The sequence below is a fragment of the Giraffa tippelskirchi genome, chromosome 5, assembly GCF_054371585.1.
Source record: "Giraffa tippelskirchi isolate mGirTip1 chromosome 5, T2T-mGirTip1v1.2.pri, whole genome shotgun sequence".
Taxonomy (NCBI): Eukaryota; Metazoa; Chordata; class Mammalia; order Artiodactyla; family Giraffidae; genus Giraffa; species Giraffa tippelskirchi.
The window spans coordinates 107,330,299-107,343,751 of record NC_137279.1 but is presented as its reverse complement, the minus strand read 5'-3'; the positions used below and the strand labels follow the sequence as shown (position 1 = coordinate 107,343,751).

Here is a 13,453-nt window from a genome sequence, read left to right as displayed (position 1 = left end):
TTTTTCCCCAGTTGCTCCTGTCTTCCTTGCCTTTGCCAGAGCACACTGAAGTGAAAGGCGGGCCATTCTTGGACTGGTATTTGCTGATTAAATGAGGACTTTTGGCATCAGTGGCCTTTTGCAGCTTGGCAGGTCATGGAGAACTGGAGGAAACATTCTCATCCCATATTATTAGTGACAGAATTCAGGTGATTACAGAACAGAAAAGTTCATGGAAATATTAACATTCCCCTGAGAGATTACTGTTGAAAGGATGAACCATGAGGGATATTTAAAAGGCCTTCCTTGCCTCATTCTGTCTCTTACTGTCAGAGCTGGATACTTTCAGCCTGAAGTTTGCTCTCTGCCTTTGTGGCACTGAAATAGTCTCACTTTACCTTGACATTGCCAGGCACCCAAGCACTGAACTTGAGATTCACCATAATAGCTCTAGCCTCACTCTTAGTCTCCCTCTGCATCCGTCTTTCTGCCTCACTCATTCTATCTTACAAATATGAAAAAATCTTCTCATGTGTTAACTAAAAACTAAATTCTATCAGTCTTTCATTTGTTTGCAGAGAAACAGAAAAAGTGGAAGATTTATAAAGTGAAAATACAAAGCATTATTGAAAGAAATCAAAGACCTAAATAAACAGGTCAATCCCATGTTCATGGATCAGAAGATTTAAGGTTGTTAAGAGAGCAATACTCCCCCAAACTGATTTACGGATGTGACATATTCTATTAAAATCTCAGCTGCCTTTTGTTTTTCCCAGAAATTAATTTAATTTTCCAGAAATTAAATTTAGAAATTTCCTAAATTTACATGGAAATCAAGGGATCCAAAATAGCCAAAACAATCTTTAAAAAGAACAAAGTTAGAAGACTCATACTTCCTGATCTAAAGACTTTCTATAGATCTACAGTAATCAAGACAGTGTGATTTTGACATAACAAAAGACATACTGATCAATGGAATAGAACTGATGGGAGAGAAATAAACTCTTACATTTATGTCAAAGAACAAGGGTGCCCAAACAATTCAATGTGTAAAGAATTATCTTCCACAAAGAGTGCTAAGACAACTAGATATTCACATAGAATGAATGAAGTTGAACCCCTTACCTTAAAGCATATACAGAATTAAGTGGAAATGGATTATAGACCTCAATGTAAGAGCTAAAACAATAAAAGAAGGCATAGGTGTAAGTTTTTGTGATTTGGATTATATAATCATTTTTTAGGATTGCCAAAGCACAAACATACACAAAAAACATTGGATTTCATCAAAATTTAAAATTTTCATACTTCAAAGGATGCCATCAAGAAAGTAAAAGACAAATCAGAGGATTAGAGAAAATACTTGCAAATCATATATCTGCTAAGAGATTAGTATTTAGTGTCTATAAACAATACATAATTCAATGATAAAAGACAAATAATCCAATAAAAAATGAAGTTGAACAGAAACTACTCTGGAAGAGATGTGCAAATGGGCAATAAGCTCATGAAAAGATATCCAGAACTAAGATATCTTTAGTTCTTCAGTCATTAGATAAATGAAAATCAAAACCACAGTGAGATACCATTTTGTATCCACTAGGATGGCTACAATTAAAAAGACAGATAATAACAAGCATTGACTAGTAAGGGGAGAAAGTTGGAATACCATTTAGAGGCAGATATCTAGAAGAACTGAAAACATGTCAACACAAAAACTTATACACAAAAGTTCATAGTGGCATTATAATAATAGACCAAAAGTAGAAGCTGCAAATTTCTATCAGTTGATGAATGAATAAACAAAATGATACATCCATACAGTGGATATACAAAGCAGTACAGCCATACAATGGGTTATTCAGTCGTAAAAAGGATTGAAGCATTGATATGTGCTGTAATATGGATGGGCCTTAAAAACATACTAAATGAAAAAAGTCAGACACAAAAGTCTACATATTATGTGATTTCACTTATCTGAAATGTCTAAAATAGGGAAATTCATAGAGATAGAAATTAATAGATAAGTATTACCACTCCAGTACTCTTGCCTGGAAAATCCCATGGATGGAGGAGCCTGGTAGGCTGCAGTCCATGGGATCCTGAAGAATTGGACACGACTGAACAACTTCACTTTCACTTTTCACTTTCATGCATTGGAGAAGGAAATGGCAACCCACTCCAGTACTCTTGCCTGGAAAATCCCAGGGACGGCAGAGCCTGGTGGGCTGCTGTCTATGGGGTCACAGAGTCAGACACGACTAAAGTGACTTAGCAGCATTCTCCACCCAGGCACTGCTATGCTGGGACTCATGGGTTGTGTGGCTGCTACCTGGGCCTCAGGGTCCTTGTGGGGATTCAGCACTGCTACCACAAGCCCAGCTCTTTCTGAGGGTCACCTTGGTAGTGTTCCAGGCTGTCAGAGACTATGCTGATCAAACACCTCCATTGCCAAAGGCATGTGCCACCACTGGGCATATGGTGGCTATCATTGGTGCAGTGGTAGATGTCCAATTTGGTGAGAAGCTGCCACCCATCCTAAATGCCCTGGAAATTCAAGGTAGGGAGACCAAGCTGGTTTTGGAGATGGCCCAGTCTTTGAATGAGAGAACCATAAGGACCATTGCCATGGGTGGTACGGAAAGCATGATTAGAGACCAGAATGTCCTGGATTCTGGTGCATCAGTCAAAACTCCTGTTGGCCCTGAGACCTTGGATAGATTTGTGAATGTCACTGGAGAACCTTTGATGAGAGGGGTCCCGTCAAAACCAAACAATTTGTTGCTATTCATGCTGAAGCTCCTGAATTCATGGAGATGAGTTTTGAGCAGGAGATTCTGGTTACTGGTATTAAGATTGTGCATCTGCTGGCTCCCTATGCCAAAGGGGGCAAAATTGAGCACTTTGTTGGTGCTGGAATTGGCAAGACATAGAGTTAATCATAGAGTTGATCATAGAGTTAATCAACAACGTTGTTAAGCCTGTGGTGGGTACTCTGTGTTTGCTGGTGTTGGTGAGAGGATGCAAGAGCATAATGACTTATACTATGAAATGACTGAGTCTGGTGATATCAACTTAAAAAGTTCTGCCTCCAAGGTAGCACTGCTGCTGCTGCTGCTAAGTTGCTTCAGTCGTGTCCAACTCTGTGCAACCCCATAGGAGGCAGCCCACCAGGCTCCCCGTCCCTGGAATTCTCCAGGCAAGAACACTGGAGTGGGTTGCCAGTTCCTTCTCCGATGCATGAAAGTGAAAAGTGAAAATGAAGTTGCTCAGTCGTGTCCAACTCTTCGCAACCCCATGGACTGCAGCCTACCAGGCTCCTCCATCCACTGATGCATGATCAAATGAAGGAACTGCCTGGTGCTCGAGTTTGGGCAACTCTGACTATGTTGACTGTACCTGAATACTTCAGAGACCAAGAAGGTCAAGATGTATTGTTGCTTATTGATAACATCTTTTGTTTCACCCAGGCTGGCTCAGAGGTATTGGCTTTATTGGGCAGAAGCCCTTCTGCAGTGGGTTATCAGCCTACCTGGGCCACTGACATGGGTACCAAGCAGGAAAGAATAACCACCATCCAAAAGGGATCTATCACATCTCTAAGGTGATCTACATGCCTGCTGATAACTTGGCTGGCCCTGTCCCTGCCACTACTTTTGCCCATGTGGACGTGCACCACTGTGCTGTCCCATGTTATTGCTGAGCTGGGCATCTATCCACTATGGATTCTCTGGACTCCACCTCTTGCATCATGGATCCCATTGTTGGCAATGAGCATTATGATGTTGCCTCTGGGGTGCAAAAGATTCTGTTGTTATTGCTGCTTTGTTGCTAAGTCATGTCTGACTCTTTTGTGACCCAGAGGACTGTAGCCCACTAGGCTCACCTGTCCATGGGATTTCCCAGGCAAGAATACTGGAGTAGTTTGTTATTTCCTTTTCCAGGAGATCTTCCTGATCCAGTGATCAAACCTGCATCTCCCACATTGCAGGTGGATTCTTTACTTCTGAGTCACTGGGGAAACCCAATTATGATAACAGGTAGTATTTATGGAAACCTCAACATATTCCAGGTAGTGTGGCAAGCACTTTACATTATTCCCAACTGTTCCAACGATTCTCCTATTAATTGTTTCCATGCAAATGATCCTGTGTGTATTAGTCACTCAGTCATGTCCAACTCTTTGTGACCCCATGAACCATAGCCTGCCAGGCTCCTCCAAACATGAAATTCTCCAGGCAAGAATACTGGAGTGGGCTACCATTTATAGGACTCCAGATCCCTCCAGGACATCATTGCCATCTTGGGTATGGATGAACTTTTTGAAAAAAAGTTAACTGTGTCCTGTGCATTGAAAATACAGCTTTTCTTGTCTCAGTCATTCCAGGTGGCCGAGGTCTTTACCTGTCTTTTGCAGAAACTGGTACCTCAAAGGAGATCATCAAAGGATACCAGCAGATTTTGGCAGGTGAATATGACCATCTCCCAGAATGGGCCTCTATATGGTGTGACCCACTGAAGAAGCTGTGGCAAAAGCTGATAAGCTCATTGAAGAGCACTAGTGAGGGTGTCCTTTCAGCAAACTAAGCACTTATCTTCCAGGCTGTCCCTCTCCTTGCCCCGAATCCAAAAATTGCAGTTTTCTCTCTGGGCCAATTGAGAAGTTATATTAAAGACATTGTATTCTGTCTGAAGAGTATTTAGGGTTTCTAGTGGTTGCCAAGGATGGGAGGGAGAGGGAAATGGAGAATGACTATTAATAGACATGGAGATTTTTGGAGGGAATGACAAAATGTTCTGGAATTAGGTGGCGATGGTTGTAAAACTTTGTGAGCATACTCAAAACCACTGAATTGGGCACATTAAAATTTTATGGAACATATTATATTGCAAAACAAATTTGCAAGGATTACTGTTAAAATGCATAATCAGTTCAGTTCAGTTCAGTCAGTCGTGTCCAACACTTTGTGACCCCATGGACTACAGCACGCCAGGCCTCCCTGTCCATCACCAACTCCCAGAGTTGACTAAAAGTCATGTCCATTGAGTCAGTGATGTCATCCAGCCATCTCATCCTCTGTCGTCCCCTTCTCCTCCTGCCCTCAATCTTTGCCAGCATCAGGGTCTTTTCAAATGAGTCAGCTCTTCGCATCAGGTGGCCAAAGTACTGGAGTTTCAGCTTCAACATCAGTCCTTCCAATGAATATTCAGGACTTATTTCCTTTAGGATGGACTGGTTGGATCTCCTTGCAGTCCAAGGGACTCTCAAGACTCTTCTCCAACACCACAGTTCAAAAGCATCAATTCCTTGGTGCTCATCTTTCTTTACAGTACAACTCTAACATCCATACATGACTACTGGAAAAACAAAAGGCTTGACTAGACGGACCTTTGTTGGCAAAGTAATGTCTCTGCTTTTTAATATGCTGTCTAGGTTGGTCATAGCTTTTCTCCCAAGAAGTAAGTGTTTTTTAGTTTCATGGCTGCAGTGACTATCTGCAGTGATTTTGGAGCCGAAAAAAATAAAGTCTGTCACTGTTTCTCCATCTATTTGCCATGAAGTGATGGGACCGGATGCCATGATCTTAGTTTTCTGAATGTTGAGCTTTAAGTGAACTTTTTCACTCTCCTCTTTCACTTTCATCAAGAGGCTCTTTAGTTCTTCTTCACTTTGTGCCATAAGTGTGGTGTCATCTGAATATCTGAGGTCATTGATATTTCTCCCAGAAATCTTGATTCCAGCTTGTGCTTCATCCAGCCCAGCATTTCTCATGATGTACCCTGAATATAAGTTAAGTAAGCAGTGTGACAATATACAGACTTGACGTACTCCTTTCCTGATTTGGAATCAGTCTGTTGTTCCATGTCCAGTTCTAACTGTTGCTTCCTGACCTGCATACAGATTTCTCAAGAGACAGGTCAGATGGTCTGGTATTCCCATCTCTTTCAGAATTTTCCACAGTTTGCTGTGATCCACACAGTCAAAGGCTTTGGCATAGTCAATAAAGCAAAAGTAGATGTTTTTCTGGAACTCTCTTGCATTTTTGACAATCCAACTGATGCTGGCAATTTGATCTCTGGTTCCTCTGCCATTTCTAAAACCAGCTTGAACATCTGGGAGTTCATGGTTCATGTACTGTTGAAGCCTGGCTTGGAGAATTTTGAGCATTACTCTACTAGTGTGTGAGATGAGTGCAATTCTGCTGTAGTTTGAACATTCTTTGGCATTGCCTTTCTTTGGGATTGGAATGAAAACTGACCTTTTCCAATCCCATGGCCACTGATGAGTTTTCCAAATTTGCTGGCATATTGAGTGCAGCACTTTCACAGCATCATCGTTTAGGATTTGAAATAGCTCAACTGGACTTCCATCACCTCCACTAAGTTTGTTCATAGTGATGCCACCTAAGGCCCACTTGACTTCACATTCCAGGATATGTGGCTCTAGGTGAGTGATCATACTATCATGACTCTCTGGGTTGTGAAGATCTTTTTTGCATAGTTCTTCTGTGTGTTGCTGCCACCTCTTCTCAATATCTTGTGCTTCTGTTAGGTCCATACCATTTCTGTCCTTTATTGAGTTCATATTTGCATGAAATATTCCCTTGGTATCTCTAATTTTCTGGAAGAGATCTCTAGTTTTTTCCATTCTATTGTTCTCCTTCTATTTCTTTGCATTGATCACTAAGGAAAGCTTTTTTATCTCTCCTTGCTATTCTTGGGAACTCTGCATTCAATTGGGTATATCGTTTCTATTCTCCTTTGCTTTTTGCTTCTCTTCATTTCTCAGCTGTTTGTAAGGCCTCCTCAGACAATCATTTTGCCTTTTTGCATTTCTTTTTCTTGGGTATGGTCTTGATCCCTGTCTCCTGTACAATGTCATGAACCTCTGTCCATAGTTCATCAGGCACTGTCTATCAGATCTAATCCCTTGAATTTTTTCTCACTTCCACTGTATAATCATAAGGGATTTGATTTAGGTCATACCTGAATAGTCTAGTGGTTTTCCCTACTTTCTTCAATTTAAGTCTGAATTTGGCAATAAGTAGTTCATGATCTGAGCTGCAGTCAGCTCCCGGTCTTGTTTTTGCTGACTGTATAGAGCTTCTCCATCTTTAGCTGTAAAGAATATAATCGATCTGATTTCAGTATTGACCATCTGGTGATGTCCATGTGTAGAGTCTTCTCTTGTGTTATTGGAAGAGGGTGTTTGCTATGACCAGGGCGTTCTCTTGGCAAAACTCTATTAGCCTATGCCCTGCTTCATTCTGTACTCCAAGGCCAAATTTGCCTGTTACTCCAGGTGTTTCTTGACTTCCTGCTTTTGCATTCCAGTCCCCTATAATGAAAAGAACATGTTTTTTGGGTGTTAGTTCTAGAAGGTCTTGTAGGTCTTCATAGAACCGTTCAACTTCAGTTTCTTCAGCATTACTGGTCGGGGCATAGACTTGGATTATCGTGATATTGAATGGTTTGCCTTGGAAATGAACAGAGATCATTCTGTCATATTTGAGATTGCATCCAAGTACTGCATTTTGAACTCTTTTGTTGACCATGATGGCTACTCCATTTCTTCTAAGGGATTCTTGCCCACAGTAGTAAATATAATGGTCATCTGAGTTAAATCCACCCTTTCCAGTCCATTTTAGTTCACTCATTCCTAAAATGTCAGTGTTCACTCTTGCCATCTCCTGTTCGACCGCTTCCAATTTGTCTTGATTCATGGACCTAACATTCCAGGTTCTTATGCAATATCGCTCTTTACAGCATCGGACTTTGCTTCTATCCCCAGTCTCATCCACAGCTGGGTGTTGTTTTTGCTTTGGCTCCGTCTCTTCATTCTTTCTGGAGTTATTTCTCCACTGATCTCCAGTAGCATATTGGGCACCTACCGACCAGGGAGTTCATCTTTCAGTGTCCTATCTTTTTTGCCTTTTCATACTGTTTATGGTGTTCTCAAGGCAAGAATACTTTTTAAAAAAATTAGTTTGTTTATCTATTTTTTTAACTTTACAATATTGTATTTGTTTTGCCATACATTGACATGAATCCACCATGGGTGTACATGTTTTCCCCTTCCAGAACCCCCCTCCCACCTCCCTCCCCATCCCAACCTTCTGGGTCATCCCGGTGCACCAGCCCCAAGCACCTTGTATCATACATCGAAACTGGACTGGCAATTCGTTTCACATTTGATAATTTACATGCTTTAGTGCCATTCTCCCATATCCTCCCGCCCTCGCCCTCTCCCATAGAGTCCATAATACTGTTCTATTTATCTGTGTCTCTTTTGATGTCTTGCATACAGGGTTATCTTTACTGACTAACTAAATACCATATATATGTGTTAGTATACTGTATTGGTGTTTTTCTTTCTGGCTTACTTCACTCTGTATAATAGGCTCCAGTTTCATCCACCTCATTAGAACTTATTCAAATGTATTTTTAATGGCTGAGTAATATTCCATTGTGTATATGTACCACAGCTTCCTTATCCATTCGTCTGCTGATGGGCATCTAGGCTGCTTCCATGTCCTGGCTATTATAGACAATGCTGTGATGAACATTGGGGTACACGTGTCTCTTTCAATTCTGGTTTCCTTGGTGTGTATGCCCAGCAGTGGGATTGCTGGGTCATATGGCAGTTCTATTTCCAGTCTTTTGAGGAATCTGCACACTGTTCTCCATAGTGGCTGTACTAGTTTGCATTCCCACCAACAGTATAAGAGGGTTCCCTTTTCTCCACACCCTCTCCAGCATTCATTGCTTGTAGATTTTTGGATAGCAGTCAAGGCAAGAATACTTAAGTGGTTTGCCATTCTCTTCTCCAGTGGACCACATTTTGTCAGAACTCTCCACCATGACCGTCTGTCTTGGGTGACCCTACACAGCATGGCTTATAGTTTCATTGAGTTAGACAGGGCTGTGGTCCATGTGATCAGATCGATTAGTTTTCTGTGATTGTGGTTTTCAGTCTGTCTGCCCTCTGATGGGGAAGGATAAGAGGCTTATGGAAGCTTCCTGATGGGAGAGATTGACTGAGGGGGAAATTGAGTCTTGTTCTGATGGGTAGAGCCATGCTCAGTAAATCTTTAATCCAGTTTTCCATTGACGGGTGGAGCTGTGTTCCCTCCCTGCTATACCTGGGGCCAAACTATGGTGGAGGTGATGAAGATAATGACGACCTCTTTCAAAAGATCCCATGCGTGTACTGCTACACTCACTGCCTCCAACCCTGCAGCAGGCCACCACTGACCCAGGCCTCCACTGGAGACTCCTGAACACTCCCAGGCAAGTCCATAATAATAGTGGCTAATATTTATTAAGTCCTTACTATGTCTGAGGCTAAAACAGACAATGGGCTTCCCTTGTAGCTCAGTTGGTAAAGAATCTGTCTACAGTGCAGATACCCAGGTTCAATTCCTGGGTCGGGAAGATCCCCTGGAGAAGGAAATGGCAACCTCCTTCGGTATTCTTGCTTGGAGAATCCCATGGACTGTTGCCTGCCAGGCTCCTCTGTCCATGAGGTTGCAAGAGTCGGACACAACTTAGTGACTAAACCACCACAAAACAGACATTGGCTAACACTGTAGAGTAAGATTTGTTAATAAGGAAAAACTAATGGAAAAATCAAATTTGTCAGACAAAATTTACCCCTATAAACTTAACACCAGGAGGAAGGCACCAAAAAATTAGCAGCAGTTATAACCAGAAAAAAGAAAACAAAAACGAACAAAAACAAATTGCCAAATCAAATATTTATTAAATATTTATTTGCTTAATCCTTATTAAATGCTTTTAATAAAATAAAAAAAGGTGATGGAAAATTTGGGGATGGCTTAATAGCACTTACAAGAAATTGTCTTAACAAAATTCATGATGGAAAATTCTTCTCTTAAAAAATTTGTAAGTGTCTCCACTTTACTCAGTCTCATCTTTAAATTTGTTTTCAATATATAATTAAGAGATTTGTTCTCAATTACATCAATAACTCATGCATTTTTTTTGGCCAAGTAGTAGTCCATGGCATGAACATGGCACATTTTGAAAGGTATCTGATTTGTTTCCAGTTTTTGTAATATACAAACAAAACTTCTATAAAGATTTGTATCTAGATATCACATGAAAACAAATTTTCATTTCTGTGTAGTAAATGCCCAGAGTACAGTTGCTGGGTTTCATGATGGTAGCCACATGCTTAGGTTAAGAAACTGCCAAGCTTTTTTTCCAGAGTGACTGTGCCAGTTCACACATTCACCAGCAATGTATGAGTGATCCAATTTCTCCACATCTCTGCCATCATCTGATGTTGTCACTATTTTTTATTTTAGTCATTCTGATAGGTGTAAAGTTAGTAATATTTCATTGTGGTTTTAATTTGCATTTCCCTAATGACTAATGATGTTGAGCAACTTTGCTTGTCATCTGCACATTTTCTTCAGTGAAATATCTGTATACATCTTCTGTCCATTTTCAGATGGGTTTTTTTTTGTTTTTTTACTATTGAGTTTTCAGAGTTCTTTACGTGTTGTAGATACTATTCTTTTGGTAAGTTTGTGGTTTGCAAATATTTCCTCCTAGTCTGTAGCTTGTCTCTTTATTCTCTTAATAAGGTATTTTGCAGAGCCAAAGTTTTTAATTTTGATGAAAGCCATTTCCTTTTATGGATTGTGATTTTGGTGTCAAGTCTGAGAACTTGGCATTGTCCTAGATCACAAAGATGTTTCTCTTTTCTCCTAAAGGCTTTATATTTTTACATTTTATGCTTATGTCCGTAATCCATTTTGAGTTTGTTTTTGTATAAGGTATGAAACTTAGATCAAGGTTCATTATTTTGCCCTTGGATGACCAATTGTTCCAACAGTGTTTAGAAGGCTATCTTTCCTTTATTAGATTACTTTTACAACCCTGCCAAAAATCAGTTTGGCATATTTGTGTGAGTCTATTTCTGGGTTCTCTATTCTCCTCCATTGATCTGTGTGCCTACACCTCTGCTGATATCACATAATCTTCATTACTATATAATATCATAATATATCATATTATATCATAATATCATACTATACAATATCAGTCATGAAATTGGGGAGATTTTATTCCTTTTAAGTTTTTTTTAGCTATCTCAGTTCCTTTGCATTTCCGTATGAATTTTATAATAACCTTGTGTATATCTGCAAAAAAATCTGACAGGGAATTTAAAATGAATTTCATTAAACCAGTGTATCAATTTGGGAAGACATGACCTCTTTACCAACTTAAGTTTTCCAATTCATGAACATGGTATTATGTCTCTCCATTTATTTTGCTCTCCTTTGATTTCCTTCATCAATATTTTGTAGTTTTCAGCATACAAGTCCTCTCATGCAGTGTTAGATTTGCACCTAAGTATTTCTTTCTTTAAGTGGTTGCAAATGGTGTGGTGTTTTAAATTTCAGTGTCCATGCATTCATTGCTAGTATATAGAAGTGCAGTTAGTTTTTAAACATTCATTTTGTAGCCTGTAACCTTGTTGAACCCATGAATTGGTTCTAGGCTTTTTGTTGTTGTTGATTCCTTGAGATTTTCTACAAAGAAAATCATCTTCAAAGAAGGACAGTTTTCTTTCTTTCTGGTCTGTATACATTCCCTTTCCTTAACTGTTTGCAATAGCTAGAACTTCCAGCGACATATTGTACAAAAGGTGAAAGAAGACAATCTTGCCTTGCTCCTGATCTTAGAGGGCAAGCTGTAATTTTCAGATGAATGCTCAATTTCAAGATGAAGAAGTTTCCTTCTATTCCCAGTCTTCTCAATGTCAGATATTTTTCCTTCACCAGTTAGGATGATTATGTGATTTTTCTTTAGCCTATTAATAAAGTGGATTATGTTGACTAATTTTCAAATAATGAACCAGACTTCCATTGTGGAAGAGAGAGTGGAAGTCTAGGCTCACTTGACCTTGATTGTATTGGTGGGGGGGATACCAGTTTTTCCTTTGGTTAGACTGGAGTAAGAGTTTTTGTTTAAAAGCTTCTTATCTAGGGAATCTGCTCTTACCTAGTTAGGCTGCTCTTTCCTGGTACTCTGACTAGAGATAAAAGGTTGTTGTTGGGACTTTTTATGTCTGAGCCTCTGGCCCTTCCACAGAACAGACCTCACCACCACCCAGTCTATGATGTGGAAGGCAAAAAGAAAACCTTGGAACTCACCTCTATGTTGCTTTTTGCATCCCAAGATCCCTAGAGAGTCTGTCTCTTCTCTCTACCTTTCAGACTCTTATTTTATTTTGTTTTGTTCATGTATAATCCAGGGGTTTTAATTGACCTAGAAAGAGAAAAGCAAAGAAATATATTTACTCTAACTTCCTAACTTTGGAATCAGTGAAATCTGATTCCAAAATGTTATAGTGACCGGTTTACTGAAGAGGCTAGATCAGAAAGTAAGTTGGTTTTCTTTTATTGCTACCCTTCAAATTCCCTCTGCCAGTCTCCCCACACTGGATGATGTGGTGAGCAGATCCTCATATTTTTCAGATCAGTTTCAAGTGTGAATAGTCTTCATTTCTGGAGAAAAAAGGGTGTGGGTGTGCTTAGTCACTCAGTCGTGTCCGACTCTTTGAAGGCAAGAATACTCTCGTGGGTTTCCATTTCCTTTTCCAGGGGATCTTCCCGACTCAGAAATTGCACCCGCGTCTCCCATGTCTCCTGCATTTCAGGCAGATTGTTTACCTGCTGAGCCATCAGGGAAGCGTCTCTGCTTGGCTCTGTTTTCCCAGTTCTCTGACTTGCTTCTTTACCCTCTGTGGTTCAAGGTCAGGAGAGGAAAAATTAAAGGAAAAGAGCAAAGTGTTATGTTACGGGCTAGAACTGCTGGAGTCAGGTGTGAGGGCCCTCTGCCCGGCAGACGCCCACATGTGGGTTTTTCTCTCTGTGTGGCTTCTCTTGAGACCCTGCTCTGAGGAGACCACGGATGTTCCTCTGTCACGGGTGATACGGACTCAGGGTGAGAGATTCCGGCTCCTGGCAGCTATCGCCCCCCAAGCCCCACCCCGGTCCCTCAGGCTGGGGCTCATTTGCCCCAGCTAGGCAGCATTCTCTCATGACAGCTCAGGCCCAACTGCCTTCCGTGATATCTGTGGAAAGAGCGGCTGCCCAACGGCAGCACTTGGTCCTCTTTCAACTCTCGTAAACAGCGCTAGTCCCTCTCTTTCCTTCAGAATTTCCCAGAGGACATTCAGGCACTGGTGTCTGTGCTTTCCAAATTCCAAGGGACGTAGTCGTGTTCTTCAAGAACTCTTCCACCCCTTTCTGCCATGTTCTCCTAGCAGCACTGGGGCAGCACTGCTGGCATGAAGCAGAAATAAGAATCCTCCCTCCAGCTCTCACAAGGAATGTAGGGAACACACAGGACACTCCGATGAGCTGTTGTAAAGGAATCTTGACTCCCGACATCCTCAGACAAGCTCCTGCTGGAAGTGGGGGATGGGACAAGGGCC

General features: G+C 40.9%; 1 pseudogene; it reads left to right on the top strand.

The window, feature by feature from the left end:
• The first annotated feature begins 2,279 nt into the window (after positions 1–2,279).
• LOC145505248 (ATP synthase F(1) complex catalytic subunit beta, mitochondrial-like) lies at positions 2,280–4,541 on the top strand (annotated as a pseudogene).
• The last annotated feature ends 8,912 nt before the right edge of the window (positions 4,542–13,453 follow it).